At 47.6% G+C, this 21,160-nt stretch overlaps 1 protein-coding gene across 24 annotated transcripts in view; it reads right to left on the bottom strand.

The window, feature by feature from the left end:
- Positions 1-20,936, bottom strand: part of Jakmip3 (Janus kinase and microtubule interacting protein 3) — a 100,240-nt gene extending 79,304 nt beyond the window's left edge. For 9 of the 24 annotated variants that reach the window (XM_051193246.1, XM_051193249.1, XM_051193248.1 and 6 more), the window contains exon 1: positions 20,433-20,780. The gene's annotated coding sequence lies outside the window, so the exon portion shown is untranslated. Of the gene's footprint in view, positions 1-20,432; positions 20,781-20,806 lie in introns of those variants that run through there. The other 15 variants (XM_051193251.1, XM_051193261.1, XM_051193263.1 and 12 more) reach the window with 3 other exon arrangements.
- Between the last annotated feature and the right edge of the window lie 224 nt (positions 20,937-21,160).

The raw sequence follows: 21,160 nt of genomic DNA, 5'->3' as shown, positions 1-21,160 counted from the left end.
GTTTTTAGATCTTTTAGATTGTCTTCTCTCTACAGTGATGTTAATCATTTCATCCATCTTTTCTTCTAAGTTTGATGATATTTTCATTTATTGTTTAAGACATCTTTACTTGCAAAGTAAAAAATAGTCTTCATTAGTTCTTTGGAAGTTTTTTTTTTTCTCAGTTTTGGTCTTCCCATGTCAGCCACTAGCCTGGAGGTTCTCACTAGGTCATAGTCACCTCACAGCGTGCTGGCCTCTGGCACCAGTGTCACTGATCTAATGCTGGACAAAGGCCTCGTGTCTAGAAAGCTATCCCCTCTGCCCTTTGGTTCAGATTTAGCCCCTGTGAGCCAGTATGCCAAGTTCTATGAAGTTCTGTTAAGTCCTGTTGTCCTGTTTGGGCTTTGGGACTGTTCTGAGTTAGAGGGCCTCAGGGAAGTTGATGCCTCTGTGACATTGTCATAGCATCATTCACATCTCATCTGGGAATTTTCAAATGTCTTTCAGTGAAGTTGTATGGGATGTGACTTGATGATAGAGTGTCTACCTAGATTGCACAAGGCCCTGGATTTGATCCTTAGTCACACACACACACACACACACACACACACACACACACACACCACTACTGGTTCTGTTCTTCTAGAGAACCCTCACTAAAATGCCAGTGATCCTTTTGCTATTGACCTTGGGAGAGAAGGTTGATAAACTAATAATAAGTTCTGAAAGCATCTTCCATACTTTTTTTCTTCTGCATAGATGATATATGTGGAAGACAGCTTCATTTCTTTTTCCTTTCTAATTCTACTTTTTATTTTTCCTTCTATGGCCTTGGATAAGTACCAGTAACACTTGAGAACAGTAAGAAGAGCCTTACTGTTCTGACTTGAGAAATTCTCAACAGTCTCTCATTGAGCACGATGTTGGCTGTAGATCCACTGGGCACCTTTCATCGGGTCCAAGAACCCATCTATATTCTGAATTTGCTAAATGTTTGTGTTTTGCCATCATGAATGGATATTGCAATTTATTGAACTCTCTCTTTTTTAGTATCTATTAGATCATTGTGCTGTTTTATCCGTGCCCCTCAAGATGTTATCTCTTGCTTGCTGCTCACTTGACCAGGATATCACCCAGGCCCATCTCACCCTTGCCTTTTTATTGGAAAATCTCAAGTGGAGCCTCAAGTGTGGGAGAGGAAAGGTCTGGCTCTTCAGTCTCCCTAAAGTGCTTCCACACAGAGATGGCGGTGACAGTCAAGTTTTTTTTGAGGCTTAGTAGGAATTTTGAGCCTGATATCATATCAGGTAGCTCTTGGGGGGTGAGGTCTGAGTATTGGGTAGAGTTTAAGTTGTAGCTTCCTACCGTAGTGTTTGCCCTTCCACTCCTGTGTATGAATGGGTAAGAAAATACATACACTTGGGCATGAGAAAGGAGAATTACCACTAGCCATAGCAGCTGCAGCTCTGGCTCTGGTGCCTTTTAGCTCCAGGGTTCATATTTCTAACACCTAAATGAGCCCCTCCCTTCCTCTCTCCCTTATCTATTTTTCTATTTTTTTCCTCTCCCTCCTGAACCCTGGGATAGAGCCGATTCCAGTGGCATTTAAGCCCAGCATTGTGAGAGTTGGTGAAGAAGAATGTAGCATGGTTGTAATGGTGCCAGCAATTCTATTTACCATTTTAAGTAGCATCTGTACTCTGACAACAAAAGGTTAAACCATGGGTAAACTCCCAACATCCCTCAAGATTCAAATAGCCTTGTCTCTGGATGTCTGACTACTGAGAGTCACTGCGGCTGGTGATAGTGGTGGGTAGCCCAGGCCATATCTCTAACTTATGCCCCCTGTCTCCACTGTGAGTAGAGAGGGCCTTTGCAAGCTATCAGCTTCCATGTTCTCCTGAGAGCACTCATACAGCAATATGGAGCAAATGGCTTCAGTATGGGACTTGAGGCTGGGGCATCCTGAGGACTGGCTCAGCATCACTAGTCATTGTGGAGGTGGGACTGGGAATACAGAAGTGGTAGGTTTAGTCCTGACCTTTCCTTCCATACATGGTCAGAGTTGCCTCCTTGCAGTGACCATGTTAACTATGTTGAATATTTTATGTAGAAATAGATGGACACTGACATGTCAGGGTTCTTGCCTCCTGACCCGAACGTTCCTCCCTTCCACCATCCACAGGAAAGCTTGGCTTCTATGAAGGCAAACTCCACAGCATTATTCCCAGCTAGAGAACAGAGGCTGATGGGACACAGCCAGTACCACTGAGATGCATCATGACGTCACCTTGCCTATTGGCACTGGGGCCTCCCAAAGGAGAAGCAAAGCTCAGAAGGGAGAAAGACTCTTCTTCACGCCTACAAACCCAAAAGTAAGGGTGTGTAGCTGCAAATACAATTTGCAGTGACCTTCTGCCATGTCTGGCCCTGAAGGCCCCCCTGAACCTTGGGACACCACAGGCCTGGAAGGTGTGGCCAGTGCATTGCAGCTGGGACTCTGGAACCTAAGGTATACATTTTCAATAGTGCCATCCACTCAGAAAATGTGATCACCTACTCCCTGATATAGTCCTTCCCACGCACAAGCACACACAGACCCATACAGACCCCCCCACACACACACATGCACTTGAAGTAACTCAGCAATCTGCCACACTAACTAGGCCCTGCCCCGGGCCCACTTTGGAGCAAGTGGCACTCAAAGGCTCTGAGAGCAGTACCATGTACACTCATCTCCAGGAAAGATGGCTAAAGATCCCACAAAACACCCATCTGGTCCTGGGAAGGGCTGGTGGCAGATCCTCTTGCTTCTGAGTCCTCTCCCTGACTTGTACTCAGTACCCAAAGGGAACACAGTGCCATTATGCCCATTGCTAATTGGCATATGTCGTGCAAACCAGATTAGAGAATGCAGGCATTCATGCTGGTGGAGGGGAGAAGAGGATGGTGCCACTTTCATGGGGGCTAATATGGGGCACAGCTGCTGCCTTCAGTCCAGCATGCCCAGAGCTGAGGGCCCCACATTTCTGCCACACTGGAAGGGAGGAGGTAACTGTACATGGGGCCGTGGAAAGACCAAAGCAAAAGGGCACAAACAGTACCTGTCATGCCATAACTGCTGGTCTCCTGGCCTCAGCTGTATGCTGAGTTCAATCATGTGCTCCACCTAGGGAGGGTGGATTTGTTCTGACCATCCTCTGTCCACCATGGCCTGACAACAGAGAAGCTGGTCATGTATTCCTGCAAACTCTTGGCTCCAGCTTTCCTGCCACCACAGGGTGTGGCTTAGGGTCTGCTCAGCACTCTAGAAACAGTCTCCTTCACACAAGGCAGGCATAAGCAATGCTCTGCCAAGCATTCTGCCCTCTCCTTCCTTTTCAAGGGCCGGCAAATGTGAGTCTTTTCATATTTGCTTCTGTTTCAAGGGGAACTCTGGTAGAATGCAGGCTGAAAGCATGTGCCTGGAGTCAGGGGCTGGAGGTAGAAGGCCCCAGAATGTGGTTCTGGGAGCTTAAGAGGGAATCTTGAGCTTAAGAGGGAGTCTGAAATGAAGGACAGAAGTCTGGAACCAAGTATGGGAGTTTGGAACCTGGGAGAGGAGTCTGGAACCCAGCATAGGAGTATAGAACCTAGGGGAAGAGTCTGAAACCCAGAACAGGAATCTGGAACCTAGGACAGGAGTCTGAAACCCAGGACAGGGAGTCTGGAACTCAGCATGGGAGTATGGAATCCAGGATGGGAGTCTGGACTCAGGGCAGATTTGGTACTCTGTGAGTGGGATTCCAAAAACATATTTGTCATACTTGCTTCGATAAGCCTCTGCTGCTGCTGGGCCTGGGGCGGCCCTATCCCTGGCATCCAACATCCACCTGAGGTGGGAGGAAAGTGACAGAGGAAGAGGAGGGGCTTCAGCATCTGCTTGATCCCAGGGTTCCCTAGCTGAGAGAGTACATGAGTTATGTCACTTCAGAGCATCTCAAGTCACACTAGTCACGAGCTCAAAGATTGTCACAGATCTAGAGTCCATGGAGGAAGGGATAGCCAATCTCTGAGGAATGACAGCCCCACATGGACTAGTCACAGTATGCCCTGATCCTCTGCCCTGGTTCCCCTCCACCCCCAGGCCTGCAGTTATCTACCACAGAGAATGCATAAGGGAAGCATGGACCTTCCGAGGATGTAAGGCATAGGGTCCAAGGTGACAGTGACATAGGAGATATAAAATGCCATCAAGGGTTCCCGGGGAGTGTGGTGTTGAGCTCTTCTAGGTAGTGGATGAAGCAAGTGTTGTATAGCTGTTTCCTTTAGATTGGATTATCATAACTATCAGCATCTGGCAACAGAGCAGATGTGATGACCTACTTGAGATCTCATGAGACCATGCCCATTAATGATCTCTTGTGGAAGGGGTATGGGTCATAAAACTCATAAGGCCTTCCTGTGATCCACAGGTAGTCTCTAAACTCCCCAAGATTCCAATTGCCACTATGTAAGAACCAATCAATTGGCTAGAGAAACATACAGAAGTGTAGTTGCCTGTGAGTCACCCAGGGGTGAGTCCCCATGCTCTATACGTAACCCAGTGAACTCACAGGATCACCAAGCTAGACATGGATGGAACCTGTTCCTTGCCTTGGCACTGGCCTATCTACCTTGGGTGAATGGTTTTTGTTTGTTTGTTTGTTTGTTTTTTCTATCTCTCTGGAAAAAAAACCACACAACACAGCCTGCCAGGTGCAGAGTTGGGGGAGGGGAGAGGCCCAGGATCTGCAGAGCACACTGAACTCCTTCCCTGCACAGTCAGAAGAAGCACATAGGTCCCCACAATTACGCCCAACACCCAGGCTGAGCCACCAGGGAGAATCTTCTTTTTCCAGAACAAGGCCTAGAAATGGGCTTCAGAGCCTCAGAGGATCAGGAGCAACCACACCAGTGCCCCCGTCCACCTGGAAGATCTGGAACCAGCCACAGTAGACCAAGGAGCAGGAGAAACTCTCTATGCTCCAGTGGAAGCTGCCATGTCTAATGTAGGTCTTCCCTGCTCAAACTGGTAAAGCCCAGGCAATCTGTTCCACCATTTATTCACCTAGCAACTGCCTCCATTTCAAACTCCAATGGCAAAGGGGAAGGGCAATAGTTTGTTAGCCTGTGGGAGAGCCATCAGTCCTCCTTCCTTCCCTGGCCTCGTCCAAGATTGTGAAGACCCACAGCTCCATCCAGGGTGGACTCACAGAGATCTAAGCAGACTTCAGATCATGTGTTGTTTGGTATCTTGCAGGATACCAAATGGAATGGAGCTGTGTTTTCATACCTGTGGGCCATGGGTACCTGCCTGCAAGAACACTTCACAGTGGGAATCTATTCCCTCTCGGCACCAAGTTTATAACTTCTTGACACAACACATATGCAGGCAGACCTTGGGCATAGCAAAACTAGAAGGTACCCAAGGCATAGGTGACAGGAGAATCCATGCAAGAGTCACCATGTTTGAAAGAATGATAAAGAAAAACAATTCCTGGGGACTAGTGAGATGTCTCACCAAGCCTCAGAACCTGAACTCAATTCCTGGGAGTCCCATGTTAAAAGGAGAGAACTGACTCACAAAGTATCCTCTCTAACTTCTGCAATATGCTCTGTCACGTGCATCCACCACACAAAAATAAATAAATAAATAAATAAATAAATAAATAAATATAATTTTAAATGTTTAAAAAGAAAACCTACTAGTGTGCTATAGGACACAGCCAAGACTCAAGTTCACGGAGAGGACCCTGATCCTACAGCCTTGTGGGAGAAAAATCAGCCCAGGTACACAAGGCCCAGGGACTATATCCTCAACTTGCAAAAGGAACATGGGGCCAATGAAGTCTCACGGGCTGGTTAAGACTCCTGTCAGAGAAAACCTTGTGAGTACATGCTGCAGGCTTAAGCCTTGATTGCTTTTGTTCAAAGATACACAGAAGTGTGGGAGGCACACTCAAAGCTGCAATGGAAATAAGGCATGAGTACCTGCCTATCCTGTGGGAAGCCATCTGCCCTGCACTAGCTCCCCAACCGTAAATCAATCCTAGTCCTTAGGAAGGAAGTTCATCCCTACCTCTAACTTAGTCCAGCGCCAACTCCTTCTCAGAAGCCCCTCTGTGCTCGACTAGCACAGAAACCTTTGCCCAAGTCACAGTCTGCATGCAGCCTCAGGGACTCCAGGAGCCACTGAAACACCCTGGGAAGGCAGCTTGCCCTCACATCCCAAGTGCTGGTAAACAGCCCAGAGAGCTATCCTGTGAGACCCTACTTCCACAACCAGTCCACCATGAGCCCTGCTCACCTGAGACACCTGACAGCCCAAACAGCAACAGGCAGAGTCTGGTTTGGGGCTTTATGTGTTGGCTCTAAGGAAGAACTGATTTGTCCTTTCTAAGCTGTCATGGCCCACTCATCATCCATGAGGACGGAGCATGCAGGCAATGCAAGGCAGGAAGTTTCTATACCTTCACACTCTGGAGCAAACATAAAGGCTTTCCTAAGAATTCACTTAAGCCCATAGCAACTCCCACACCCTCTAAAGAGCCCAGTACCCTTCTGCAGTTGTGAGACCCACCCTCTACAACTTCCATCAATGCCAAGGTTTGTAGACATGTGTATTTCAAAGGCTTTTAACCATCTCACGGAAAGGAGTTGTTATGGATGTGTCACATCTACCACTTCCGGGTGCCTGGCTCTGGGCACCTTCCTTATCCAAGCCTAACAGGCTGAGCTGGGGGAAAGGTCAAGGTTTTGGAAAGTCAGGATTCACCAAAGCAAGAGGATGTGCCAAAGCCTACTACCCACTGGAAGTAAGGCAGGCTGTGCCCAAGTGGTAGACTGTAGGGCGAGACTGAGAGCCATGAGCTCTGCTGTAGCTTGAAGGCATGTTCCCCAAAAACCAAGTGTGAAAGTCTGGAAAGGCAGAACCTATAACAGGTAAGTCCTGGTGGAGGGTGTTAGGTTAGAGAGTGTGCCTTGTGCCTTGAAGGGGACACTGGGACTGCAGAGCCTTTCTGACCACTACTAGATAAGTGGCCTCCTCTGCTATAATGTGCAGTGTCATCCATGGCTCAGTAGGGACCCTGGAAGTTAGTCATGGCCTCTACAACCACAAACCAAAAAAAAAAAAAAAAAAAAAAAAACCTTTCTTCTTTGTAAGCCCAATGTCACAAGGACAGAATACTCACCCAAACACTCTCATGCAATGACAAGTTGCAGCCAATGCTGGTAAGAACAGACAGACAGACAAGAGTAGCACTAGTGCCCAGGTAGACCAGGGTCAACAACACCTTGAAAATGAATTTGGAATGACATTGTTCCCAGTGTGTAGGTGGGGCTGAAATTTCTCCTCAGGGTCTTTGAACCAGATGAGGAAATAGGGGTTTGAAGCCCACAGTTCACGTGGGGAGAAGGCTAACTATTAAGATGAAGGCACACAAACTTTGGTGTGAGAGGAGTCAAAGCCAGGACATCAGTGCTAAGCTCCTGCTGACAAAGTTCTCAAGTTCACACAAAAGGTTGAAGATTCCAGAAAGAGCCAGGGCAGTGGTGGTGCATGCCTTTAATCCCAGTACTGAGGAGGCAGAGACAGGCGAATCTCTGTGAGTTCAAGGTCAGCCTGGAGGAGTTCCAGAGGGAGGGAGTTCCGGCCTGCCTGAGGGAGTTCCAGAACAGCCTCCAAAAACACAGAGAAACCCGGTCTCAAAAAAAAAAAAAACAAACAATAACATAAAAAGACGTCAGAAAGAAATAAACCGAAAGGTCAAGCAGGGACATGACACACTCAAGCAGGCATTAATTAAAGCTGGGACTTGAGGCAATTTCCATGCCCAGATCCTGCCAGCTGGTTCTGTTGCCATGTGGACCATGACAGTGTTTTGTCACAATCTCTCTTTCTGCCTTTTGGTTCCATTGCAGCTTCTGGCAAAGCTGACTGGCACTTGGTATCCTCTAATGCTGGGGAGAAGGTTGTGTTTTAATTTACCCACATCATTTCTCAAATGCTGATGTTCTGCACACAGGCAACAAAGTACAACTTGGCGTGCGCTCTGTACATCACAGGAGGACACTTGTCACGTGTACTGGGACAGCCCACTTCACACCTGCTCCAGCCTCTCTGCAGCTATCCATGAAGAAGAGTGTAGAGTCCTTTGGTGATGAACTAACTCCTCCTCTGTCTACCCAAAAAGGACTCTTGTGGAAATAGCTTGCTGTCCCCTTTCACAGCCATTGAAAGGCTCCTGGAGAGACAGAAAAAGCAGCAAGAGTGCCAGTGGCCAGCCCTAGAACAGCTGGCTGGGAGGCAGGGATAGAAGGGTCCCACGGCTTGCTGGCCAGCCAGTTTAGTGGAAGCAATGAGCTCCAGACTTAGTGAGAGACCCTGCTTCCAAAAATAAGGTAAATGTTGACTTAGGAAGACACTGATATCAACCTCTGACCTCCACTCACACTCATAACCATACACACACACACACACACACACACACACACACACACACACACACCCCTGTCCTATGGCTCAACAGTTCTACTCTAAGGAATTGCCCCAGAATACAAGTTCACAGACTTGTACAAGAATGAGCATCCTGAAAGATCACACATGATTGGACTAGCCAACTCCCTAAACCATACAACCAACTCCATGGCCTTAAAAATTCTTCACAGATCTACACTTAGAGACAGAAAACATCAAAACTGCCAAGCAAATGTGAGTGAAAAGAAAAAGGAACAGATCCCAGGCTGCACCCTCCTGCTGTTCACCCACTCCAGCCTCAGGCCCTTGTGGAAAGCAAAGGCAGGCCTGGGAAACTCACAAGAAACAGACAGGGAAGGAGTGTACAGCCCAGGTGAGTGGGAGCCACCAGCTGAAGGAAACTGGGCAGTTGCTGGCCAGGTCACAGCAGGGATCTCAAAGAACCCAGAAGGCCACTGTCTTGGAAAAGAGCAGGCTGCAGACATGTGACTTAAAGGGAGGCAAGGGTAGGGACAGGGATGAAGTTCAGGAGCACAGGGCTTGCCTAGATTGTTGAAAGCCTTAGATTCAATACCTAGAGCCACCCATAAAAATCTAAGGTCTGGGACTGTATCTCAGTGCTATAGCTCTTGCCTAAGGAATCGAGGATAGCTGGGCATAGTGTACACACTTGTAATCCTAGCCTGTGATGGCTGAGGTCAGAGAACAGGCCAGCTCAAAGCCAGTCTTGAATACATAAAGGAGAGACGGGGTGGAGGGGAGATAATCAAGTTAAAAAGGAGAGAGAAAAGGAGAAAGAGAAAGCTATCATTCAATGCCAGGGTTCCATCAACCTGGAACGACAGTGTGCCCTCAAAGCAATCTTGTACAGGGAAGCCACGTCCACAGGAGAGATCTGCGGGAACTGAGAAAGGAGACTTCCCATGAGGAAAACTGAACAAGGTACACACTCGTCTCTAAAACAACCCAAGGCAGGAAAACTGTACACAGAGCAAAAGACAACTTCCTAAACAGTCTGAGGGCATGACAACAAAACAATAGCAAACAAACAAAAAACATAACTATTGTTCAAAAGCTAAAATGAGAAGGAGGGTCATACACCTATAATGCCAGCACTCTGGAGATAGACGCAGTAGTTCAAGGTCAGCCTCAGCTACACAATGAATTCAAGGCCAACTTGGACTACAAGATATCCTGTCATGAGGGGTAAAATAAGAAAAAATCACAAAGCCAAAGTAGATAGAAGGAGGAGGGGAAGAGAGAAGGAGAAGAAGGAGGGGGAGAAGAAATAAAAGAATTATTGAATGACTAGAAGAAAAACACACATCTTTTTTTGTGTTTGTTTTTTTCAAGACAAAGTTTCTCTGTGTAGTCCTGGCTGTCCTGGAACTCACTCTGTAGACCAGGCTGACCTCAAACTCAGAGTTCCACCTGCCTCTACTCCCCAAGTGCTGGGATAAGGAAAAATACCTTTAAAATGGGAAATTAAGATGCTCAAGGGAAAACAGACTCAAATGAAAATTTAATAAGAGACATTGAAGATCAATAAGGAAAGAGATAAAAGAAAATAAAATTACATAAAGAAAACAGTAAAAACTGAGCCTTGGTGGTAATCGCCTTTAATCCCAGCACTTGGGAGGCAGAGGCAGGTGGATCTCTGTGAGTTCGAGACCAGGCTGATCTACAAGAGCTAGTTCCAGAACAGCCTCCAAAACCACAGAGAAACCTTGTCTCAGAAAAGAAAACAGTAAAAGGGCCAGGCCTGGTAACATATGCTTTTAATTCTAGCACTCAGGAGGCAGAGGTAGCTGGTTCTCCAAGTTCGAGGCCAGCCTGGTCTCCAGAGTTCATGCCTTTTATCTTCAGTCACTTGAGTGGACTGTGCAGAATTCATGAGTCCAAGGCCAGTGGGGATCACACAGTGAATTCCAAGCCAGCATGGGCTACAGTGTAAAGAAATGTGAGGAATGGAGGGGAGGGGACAGGAACTTTCTTCAAAAGTTAGAGAGAGACACATGTCCCTGGAAGAGAGAGACAGAGGCAAAGACATGCAAAAGAGCCAGAGAACATTTAAAACTATAACCAGGACAACCAGAGAATATCTCAGCAGTTAAGAGCACTGGCTACTTTTCTAGGGACATGTGTTATTACAGCACCCACATGAAGGTTCACAGACTTCTGTAACTCCAGTTCCAGGGGATCCAACACCCTCTTCTGGCCTTGTGGAACACTAAATACACACACACACACACACAGAGAGAGAGAGAGAGAGAGAGAGAGAGAGAGTCAAAAATGCCCCTACATATAAAATAAATAAATAAATAAATAAATAAATAAATAAATAAAATTTAAAGCTATAACAAGGAAGCTTCCCATATGGATTTAAAAAGAACCCTTGAATGTCAAAGGGTTCACCAGGTCTCTAGAAAGCTAAATCCAGTTTATTGACTCCAACACATATCTAGTAAAACTATGAGACATCAAAGCTACAGAAAGACAAAGTCTTCAAGGCTTTCAGGCAAAAAGATCAATTAAGTTCCAGAATCAAGAGCAAACGGGCATTGAGCTCTGGATACAGAGCAAGGCACAGCGCATGCCTGCTACCCTCACACTTGCAAGAGGTCAAAGGCCAGCCTGGGTTATGGAATGAGAGCCTCTCCCCTGACCCAGGATTATGGAAAGCTTACAGGGGCCTTCCTGTATCTGAAAGCTGAAACTAGAGACATTTGCAGAGATAGATAAAGGCTGTTATCACTGGAATTTGGCCTTGGCATAAAGTTACTACTGGATTCCTCTGCTGATTGAAATAAGTTCATCACCAAGGAATGTGAACCGCCTTTCCTCGCCACAAAACTGCACTTAATGGTTGCAAATGGGAAGAAGGGACTTGCAGCCTTGGGTGCGCCCCACCAGAGCCCACAAGATGCAAGTGCACAGTTTTCAAGCCAGAAGCAGAACAGGAAATGACTGCACAGGCTCAGCATGATGATACCAACCAGCAAGGGAAAGCTGCCACCTTACAGAGCACCTCATCCCAGGGTAGGGGCATTGGTACTGGGAACTACAGGATGTCCAACACCTTGGGCCCGGTGTCCCTGCTGAGGTTTTCTTGTTCCCAGATCACATCCTCCCTCTGTTTGACATGACACATCAGGTAAACTCAAGTGATAAACAACATCAGTAGCCTCCCAAGCCTCAAGGCCATGGAAAACAGGAAGGCTGAGCCAGGAGACATAACTGGTGCACCATAGGGACCAGGATGGGACTCTGAGACAGAAAATAAGGACAGGTTGATAGTCCATTTTTCACTTTTTTGTAATACAGAGTCTCACTATGTAGCCCAGACTAGAAGTCATTAGGTAGATAAAGCTGACCTCAGACTCACAGAAATCCCCCTGCCTCTGCTTCCTGAGTGCTAGGATTAAAGGAGAAGAGGAGGTATAAAGGGAGGGTAAGTAGGGAGAAGAAATGGTAATAGGGTAAGTGTAACATGAAACAGAACAGGGGAGAACCGGGGATGAAAGGGACCAGGAAAAGAGAGAGGGGACAGAGGAGGGAAGTTGGGGAGAGGAGAAATAAAAATAAAAAACATGATATCTGTGTCTGGAAATGACATCGTGAAACCCATTTCTTTGTATGATAACCAAAGCTGAATTATAATTTTAACACATGTATGAAGACACCTTGGTATAATTCATTACTTTGTATGCTAATCTAAAATATTTAATTGAAAAATAAATAACTAGGACCAGCAAGATGACTCTGAGAGTAAAGGCACTTGCTGCCAAGCCTGGTGACCTGAGTGCAATTGCTAGAACCCACATGATGGAAAGGCGACTGACTCCTGCAAATTGTCCTTAAACACACACACACCAACACACAAATTAACTAATTAAAAATAAACTAAAACAGATTGGGCAAAAACAAAACTTTGATTTTTATAAAAGCAACATCAAGCCAGGCATAGTGGTGTATCTCTAATCCCAGCACTCAGGATGCAGAGGAAGGTGGGTCTCTGTGAATTGGAGGCCAGCCTGAGTTCCAGCACAGCTAGGGCAGAAGAGGAGGAGAAAAGAAAAGGAATATCAAGAAACACTTTTTTATGACAGCCCGAGACTGGCAGCTGCCCCTGTGTCCCTCAGCAGGTGAATGGCTGAGAGAGACACAGAACCGTACAATGCACGGCTCCTCAGCAATGACGAGTATGACACGGATGAAAGTGGGTCAGCCCAGAAACATGGCACTCGTGAAAGAGCCCAGACACAAAGGCATAGCCTGGCAGGTCTGTTCTTGTGAAGTGCAGGGGGCTGAGCTAATGTGTTAAGGAAAGAGCTACCTCTTCCTGTGGGGACAGCAGAGCTGGGGGTGGGGCGGGCTCTTGGTATGAGAATTCTCCTGCATGTGCCAGGGCTGGGGTGTGTGTCCTCATGCCTATGCAACCCCAGGAGGAAAGGTGCTTACCACAAAGAGATGTCACTGTGTAAATCTTACCCCCAACCTCCCCCCCTCACCAAATCTAAGACTAAAGCTTAGTTTAGTAAAGTACTATAAACAAATGCCTTGAGTTTTCGCTTACTTTGCTCACTACACTCCAGGCTCCTCTAAGATATGGGGAACCTGAACTACACCTATAGTGTAGTCCTTACCTGCACCTAGGAAGTGGGGAAGAAAGTCAGGTATGGATCTTCTCAAAGGGCTTAAAATCTACTGGAAGAGCTTCCCAGAGATGTCAAGAGGAAGAGAGACACCAGCATACAGATGGCAGCAAGCATAGAGGTGGATGATGCTTATTGTCAGTAACCACCGCAGACATGCCAATCAAATCCACAGGGGGACACCACCTTGCAGCCACAGGATGATGTGTGCCCATGGAAAAAACAGAAAGCAAGTGCGGCACAGGAGTTGCAACCTTTTATACCACTGGTGGAAATGGAAACTGAGGCTGGCACTATGGGAACATTGTGGCAGCACCTCAGACAGACGGCCATATGATCTGGAACTCCACTCTGGGTGCAGGCAGTGCTTTGGGTTTGTTTGTTTTGTTTTGTTTTGTTTTGTTTTTGGGTTTTGTTTTGTTTTAAAAGGTCTCCACCAGAGGGTGGAAGTACACAACTTTAATCCCAGTACTTGGGAGGCAGAGGCAGGCGAATCTTTGAGTTCGAGGCCATCCTGGTCTGCAGAGTAAGCTCCAGGACAGCCAAGGCTACACAGAGAAACTCTGTCTTGAAAAACAGAACAAACAAACAAACAAAAAAGAGGGGCTCAGGATGAGTGTGGCACACACGTTTAATCCCAGCACTTGGGAAAAAGACACATACCTTTAGTCCCAGCACTTGGGATCTCTGTGAGTTTGAAGCCAACCAGGGCTACATAATGATATCCTATTTCTAAATAAATAAATAGAGTGGCTCAGGGATTCACACTAATAGTGGACTCTGGATATAGATAGTATGAAAACAGCCTCAGTTATTCCCACAGCCATGTCCACAGAGGCACTGTATTCAAGGTAAAGATGTGGACAACACACACATACACTTAAGGATAAATGCAAACAATAATGGTCTTCCCCAGCCTTAAGAAAGAAGGAAAGAAGGTAAGAAGGCTTATCAGTTAAGAGCACTTGTTGCTCTTCCAAAGGATACTAGTTCAAATCCCAGCACCCGTGTTAGGCAGCTCCCCACTCCTGCAACTCCAGTTCCAGGGTATCTGATGCCCTCCTCCAGCCTGTTGACACCAGAGACATGCATGAATTTAAAATTTTTTTAATTAAAAAGAAGAGGACAGAAGGGGATGCCAGCACACTCAGCGGCATAGATGAGTGTCACAGTGCAGCATAATGAGGACTGAAGAAATGACGCTTGGTAAGATAAGCCAGTCACAAGAAGATCCACACTGTGATTTTCACTTCTGATGTCCCCAGAACAGCCAGAACAGAGACTGGGGGCATGGGAGATCCACGGGGAGTTGTCATTAAGGAGGATGAAGTTTCAGGGTTTTTAAAAAGATTTTTTTTTTTTTTTTGGGCCCAGCATTGGTGGCACATGCCTTTAGTCCCAGCACTCAGGAGGCAGAGGCAGGTGGATCTCTGTGAGTCTGAGGCCAGTCTGGTGTACAGAGTGAGTTCCAAAGCTCCAACGCTATACAGAGAAACCCTGTCACATATATATATATATATATATATATATATATATATATTATGTATGTATATATATATTATACGTATAATATATATAATTTATTTTTAATTTATATGTCTGTGTGTCTACATGTTTCTACAAAGGCCAGGAGAGTGTGTCAAATCTTCTGGAACTGGACTTACAGGCACTTATGAGATACCCAACATGGGTGCTGGGAACTCTACTTAGGTCCTCTTGAATAAAGTTTATTCTAGTAGAGGTAGTCGGCCTGCCAAGGGTCACGAGTTCCCCCCCCACACACACACACACCATTAAGCTCCCCCGACTTTTAAAACTTTTGTTTTAAAACTTTTGTTTACACTGTACCCCTCGGGGTACAGTCACCACCTGCTTTAGACTAAAAACCAAGTAAGTGTTCTTCCTGACCCAGTGTGCTTACTAGGCCTATTTGGGTCGTGGGACACCCTTATATCAAAAAATTGTTTTTTATAAAAAGAAAATTCCTTTGTGTGACACCAAGTGTCTCTAACACTTGGAAGGGCAGAAGGGACTCTTAACCATTGAGCTGTTTCTCCAGCTCCTAACATTTCAGTTATGCCAGACGAAAATGGAGCTGGAGGAGGGTGATGGCCATGATGGTTTTGCAAAAGTATAAATGCACTTAATGCCACAGAACCATGCTCAAGATAACAGGTTCAGGTGCCCAATTTTATTGTATTTCATTTTTTAAAAAGATTTATTTATTCATTGTGTATACAATATTCTATCTGCATGTCTGCCTGGGTGCCAGCAGAGAGCATCAGATCTCATTATAGATGGTTGTGAACCACCTATATAGATGGTTGCTAGAAATTGAACTCAGGACCTCTGGAAAAAGTCAGTGCTCTTAACCTCTGAGCCATCTCTCCAGCCCCCAGGTGTCCTTTTGCATAATGTGTGTTTCTTCACAATTAAAACTTTGTAGGCACACAGCCTACAAAGTCACCTCCATCCCTCTTTAAGCCTGTCATGTAGTAGAATCCCCGGGGACAGTGGGAGATAGCAGCTTCCTCTGGTGTCTCCAGAAAGGCCTCCACTGACCTTGCCCTGGGTAGCCCTACACAGCCTGTTTGCGCCCTCAGACAGTCAGGGTTGGCACTGGGCATGGGTGAAGAAGGAGAAGAATCTTGAACCTCAGTTCCACCTAGGCTTACTTCCAAAGCATTCTCCTCCAGGGATTTTAATTCAAGTGCTATGAGGTGGGGAGAGAGGAGAGGGCATAGAAGATCCTTAGCCTTGGAGCCCAGGGAAGAACACACAGGCTCCCAAGCCCTGGCTCCAGAAGGTTCCTCTCTCTGGAATATCAGCTGAGGGTGGTGGTGGCTGGAAGGTCCCCCTAACCCAGGCTTCTTAGTGATTCTTCGACAGTTCACTCTGAAGTTCTGAGGACACAGGCTTCACCAGTGCCCAATGGACATGGCAAAAACCATTTACCTGCCAACCTCCTATCAAAGGTGAGCACTGAACCAACACAATCCTGCTCTGCATTTCTCCACTCTGAAAGATGCCAGCCTAGAACCGAGAGTAGCCTGGTTTGTAGCAGGGACATGCGTGTGTAACAAAACTGGATATAATACAGAGGCCATAAAACATCAGCAGAGGGGAAACAGCTAAGTTAGAAAGCAATCGGTCAAAATGCTAGGTATGGTGTTGTATACCTGTAATCCCCACACACAAGAGGCTAGGACAGGAGAACTGCCATAAGTGTGAGCTGGGCTACAAAGTGAGTTCAGCCCAAGCCAGCCTGGGTTACACAATGAGACAATGCCTCAAAACAACAACAACAACAAAGAAATAACAAAAGGAAAAGAGGAGCTGGAGAGATGTCTCAGTGGTTAAGAGCACTGGCTGCTCTTCTAGAGGATCTGGGTTCAATTCCCAGCACCCACATGGCAGCTCACAACTGTAATTTCAGGTCCAGGGGACCCAACATCCATGGCAAAACACCAATACACATCAAATAAAAAAGGAAAAGAAGGAGAAGAAAAAGAGGCCTGCGAGATAGTTCAATAGGTCTTAACCACTCCATGAAAGTATGAAAACTCGAGTTTGAATCCCCAGAACCCATGTGTGGGTCATGTGTCTGTGATCCTAGTGCCCCTACTTGAGATTTATGGGAGTTGGAGACAGAAGAATCCCAGAGCCTCTGGAGACAGCTAGCCTAACATTGTGCAGTGGCAAACAACAAGAGATCTGTCTCAAGATGGAAGTTGAGGATCAGTGTTTACCTCCACATATGTGTGATATGATGTATGTACTGACATGCATGCTCACACACACACATCACAAAAGACAGAAGAAAGGGAGAGATAAGGAAAGCAAATGAGCCAGTAGGAAGGGATGCTTCTTTCTGAGTGCACAGTCTACAGTCTACTGCTTGTGTGAAGGGCAATTGGGAGGGCCAATCTTTCTGAAAGAATCAGAACTGCAGAGGTACCCAAAGTATGAAAGCATAGCTGTAAGGCCAGCAAGGCCCCAGTGGCAAAAGGAATGCTGTCACCAATGTCTCCATGCTGGACCTACCCTCTGATCCTCCAGTCCCAGTGCAGGTGAGAAACACAAGGTAATCCAATCTGGCTTACTACAGAGGGAAGTGAAGAAAGAGACAGACACATTTTGTGCAAACGAAGTTCAGGGCCTCAGCAGGGCAGACCAGGTCTCTTAAAAGGTGAAGGTCCTTGCAGACACCACCATAGACCCTGCCCTTGAGTTCTATCTACTTCCAGGGAGAGTTTAAGGCCCTCTGTAGCTTAGCTGCTCCCTTTCCTGTACCAGTCATGCCAGGCAACAGCTTCTGTTCAATTCTGTTTATTCCTAGACAATCACCAACCATAGAATATACCCACGGGGTTTGAGGAGACCTGGTGAATACAGTAGTCTTGTTGGCCTAGGTCAGCCAGTGAGTGTGGGCTGCACCTCCTATATTCTTAACACTCAAAGGAAGCACCTAACCAGGCCAGGAACACTGCTAGCAGCATCTTCTCCCAAGCTCCAGGCTGTGACACCTGTACCCAAGCTGGACAGCACCATTCCTGGCTCCTACACACAACCACATAGGACAGGATAAGCCCAGCAGAGCACACATAGATCTCCTGTGGCCACTTTCCTCCCAATCAACTCCTGAGTTGCAAAACACACTCATGGTACTGTAGTGATCCACAGCAAATCCACTGACTAAAGTGGGCTAAGAGCACTCAAGAAGGGATTGAAAAATGGGGAGGGGTACACATGGTGATATAATTGGATTTGACAAAGAAGGGAGTTTACCATTTACAGAAGCATGACTGAACATGCTGCTTAAGGACATTATGGAAAGTCAAATAAATCAATCACAGACAAGAGCCATATGCCTCCACTTATGAGGTGTCCTCCATGGCCAAGCCAGACACTCATAAGATTGCAATGGTGAACAGTAGGGGCAGACACCTGCTCTAGATATCTACTATGGAACACTGCTCACAGCTGGTAATTGGCCATGACCGACACTGGAAGTGTTATGAACTTTGTGTGTGGCTTTTCTCGTTGCTGCCACCCAATGCTAGGTCAAAGGGAACTTAAAGGAGGACTGATTGTATTGTTCAGGTTCATAGCAGGGGGGCTCAGTGGCTGAGGCTCTGAAGACAAGATGTTCATGCATGTGGGAGACATTTCACACTGAAACCATTATGCTTAGAATCTGTTAAGAGGATATATACATCCTGAAAAGTGCTCTCACCTGCCATAATAAAGCCAAAAATAGCAGGGAGGTGGGGGAAGGGCCCATCTGGTTGTTCTGATGGAGCAGGCTATGCTGTTCTCACTAGAGACCTAGGCAAGGTGATGGTGAAGGATTCATGTGCAGTCTCCAGCCATAAGAGAATCAGGACAATGTCTGAACTGCTACTTATGACAGGGTGTGGAGCACACTCTATAGCCCAGCCTAAACTCAAAGCAATCCTTCTGCCTCAGCCTCCAGAGTGCTGGAACTATGGTGTGAGACACCACAACCAGCAGCATATTTTAATTATTATAGCAGTTTTCATTCTCCTGGATTTTGAAATCACAATGAACACAAACTTCGGTACCCAAACTCCAGACCTTGAACCAGCTGGTCGACTGCTGTCAGTTGCCTGCTATGATCAGATTGTGGGTGGCAGATTCTTCCAGTGTGAGAAATGGGAGAGGCAGGACAGCAAAGACCACTGGTGACAGGTTCTTTGGGCCATCGGGACTCAGCCTACATCCATCTTTTCCTCTCCAAATCGCAATGTTTACTTACCTAGTCTTTGTTTGAGCTAGCTGTGGTGGCTCGCACATGCCTGACTCTTGTAAACTAGGGTCAAACCAGTTTGCATGGCACTTCCTTACAGCCATGGATCCTGGCTCTGCCAGGGCAACCCCTGGCAAGGGGAAACAGGTTCACAGACACAGAAACCACATGGAACCACATGGGCTTGGCCAGCACTCTTCCTGCAGAAAACAGTCCAACGTCTTCCGTGTTTCTGTGCCTCAAAGCTTGGTTACAAACAAGAAGGTAAACCAGGCTCCTCCTCCCCTAGTGTAGAGTGCAATACTGCAGGTGACTGCTATAAGCGTATGAATTCACAGCCACACATTGGCTCCCTGAGAGAAGAAGGCCTTGTGTTCTGCTGTTTAATCCCGTATCTTGATGGAAAGAAAGTCTTGGCCTTTTTTTTTACTCCACCCACACCACAAGCAGGAAGCACATCCTCCTGCAACTCCGCTCTCTAGTTGGGACCCACAACCAAGGCCAGAACCATTTCTGGTGTCCTGTTGTTCTGCCAGTGAGCACCCAGATCTGTGAGTCACCACCGGCTTCACCACCAGCTTACTATATTTACAGGCAGCCTGCATAGGGGGGCTTTGCGCGGTTCACCACCTTGTGGAGAAAGCCTGAGTCTAGCTGGGAAGCAGAAGGTTTGTTTTTTGTTTGTTTTTTAATCCCAACTGTTTTTTAAAACAGGGCAAGGTCAGTGGATAGCACCTCCTTTCCTTAGAAAAACTGGCAAGGCTGGTATCCCCTCACCAACTCCCAAATGCAAGCAAATGGTAATTCGGTGGTCTCCGCATATCCACAGCGTCCCACTGCTGTATGTCCATTCCGGAAAGGGGGACATGGGAAAAATTTAAGCCATCTGCCCCAAAATAAAAATCTAAAAAGGCTCCCAGCAGCACCATCCTGGAGGAGGTACTGTGGAGTCGGTCGCTAGTCCCTGGCGGTGGCGCACCTGCGCGTCCACACCCAGCGCAGCGTCACCGGCGGCTCCCTAGGCCTGCGCAGGGCTGGCCCTGCTCCGGCACACCGCGGGAAACCGGTTCGGTGAAATAAATGGCCAATGGAGCGCAAGCAATCTAGAGAGGCAAAGAAGACCCCAAACTGGGCAAGGCCTCCGGACCCCTGGTCACTGGAGGGGGTGGGGGAAGAGGAAGTCGAGCGAGCCCCGCCACCCTGCTCCACCCCGGTGCATCCTGCTCCATCCCGGTGCCACCCCGAGAGTCGCTACCTTGCGCCATCCCATCCACCCTGGGCGTCGTCACCCTTTTCTATTCCGGTGCCATCTCCGCCACCCTGGGCGTCACCACTTCGTTCCATCCCGGTGTCATCCCCAGTACCCCGTGCCACCTCCAGCCCACAGCGCAGGGCAGCCGCCAGCCCTAGACACTCGGTGCCAGGCGCCCGGCGGAGCGTAAAGGGCCCTGATGAGCGCGTCCCTCGTCCCCTCCCGGGTCAGCTGTGGGGTGTGTGGGATCCCAAGGACAGCGCCACTGCTCACCAAGGTTCCCCGCGATCAGGCTTCGGGCAGTGGAGTCCGACGGCCTCAACCATCGCAGTGTCGCTGCGGCGGGCGGGGGCCGCGCGTCACCGCGGGCAGCGCCCCGAACCCCGGCCCGCCCCTGCAGGCGCTCCAGCCGGCGCCGGCCCAGCGTCGCCCGCCCCCTGGCTTCCCCAGATCGCTTCGCTTATTCCTTTAAGAAATAAGTCTCGGGTCGGTTCAAGTGAGAGACGACATTGCTGAAAATGACCCTGGGGCTGCAGAGGACCCTGCCACGCAAGGCGGGGTTCTAAAAACCAGCCTGCTTAAATGTGCCTGCGGGTCGCTGAGGGCCACGCGAGTACGCGGGACTATCCCTGGTAGGAATCACTCACCCTCATTGCGTGCTGGATGTGAGCAGCCATGAGCAGCGCCCGCGAGTTGCACGTGGGTGTTCCAACCCTTAACCCTTGACTTCCCGGCTCCTAGAGCTGCTTTCCAAGGCTCTGTAGCCAGAGAGATGCTTTCAGGTTTCAGTGAGCAAATGCTATTCCGGATGCCAACACTCAGTTCTGTCCTCCCTGCTTCTCTTTGCTCCATGCCCCTTCCTATACTAGAAATAGAACCTAGGACCAAGTGCTGTGCCAATACGCTATATCCCAGTCTCTTGTTCCCTCACTCTTTTGTTTTGTCCTGTGATAGGGTGTTCTGGTTTCATTTCAGCTGCTATAACCAAGTCCCCAATGAAA

This window comes from Phodopus roborovskii, unplaced genomic scaffold, assembly GCF_943737965.1.
Source record: "Phodopus roborovskii unplaced genomic scaffold, PHOROB, whole genome shotgun sequence".
Classification (NCBI taxonomy): domain Eukaryota; kingdom Metazoa; phylum Chordata; class Mammalia; order Rodentia; family Cricetidae; genus Phodopus; species Phodopus roborovskii.
Note: the sequence above shows the minus strand (reverse complement) of the source record. Positions and strands in the feature narration are given on the sequence as shown.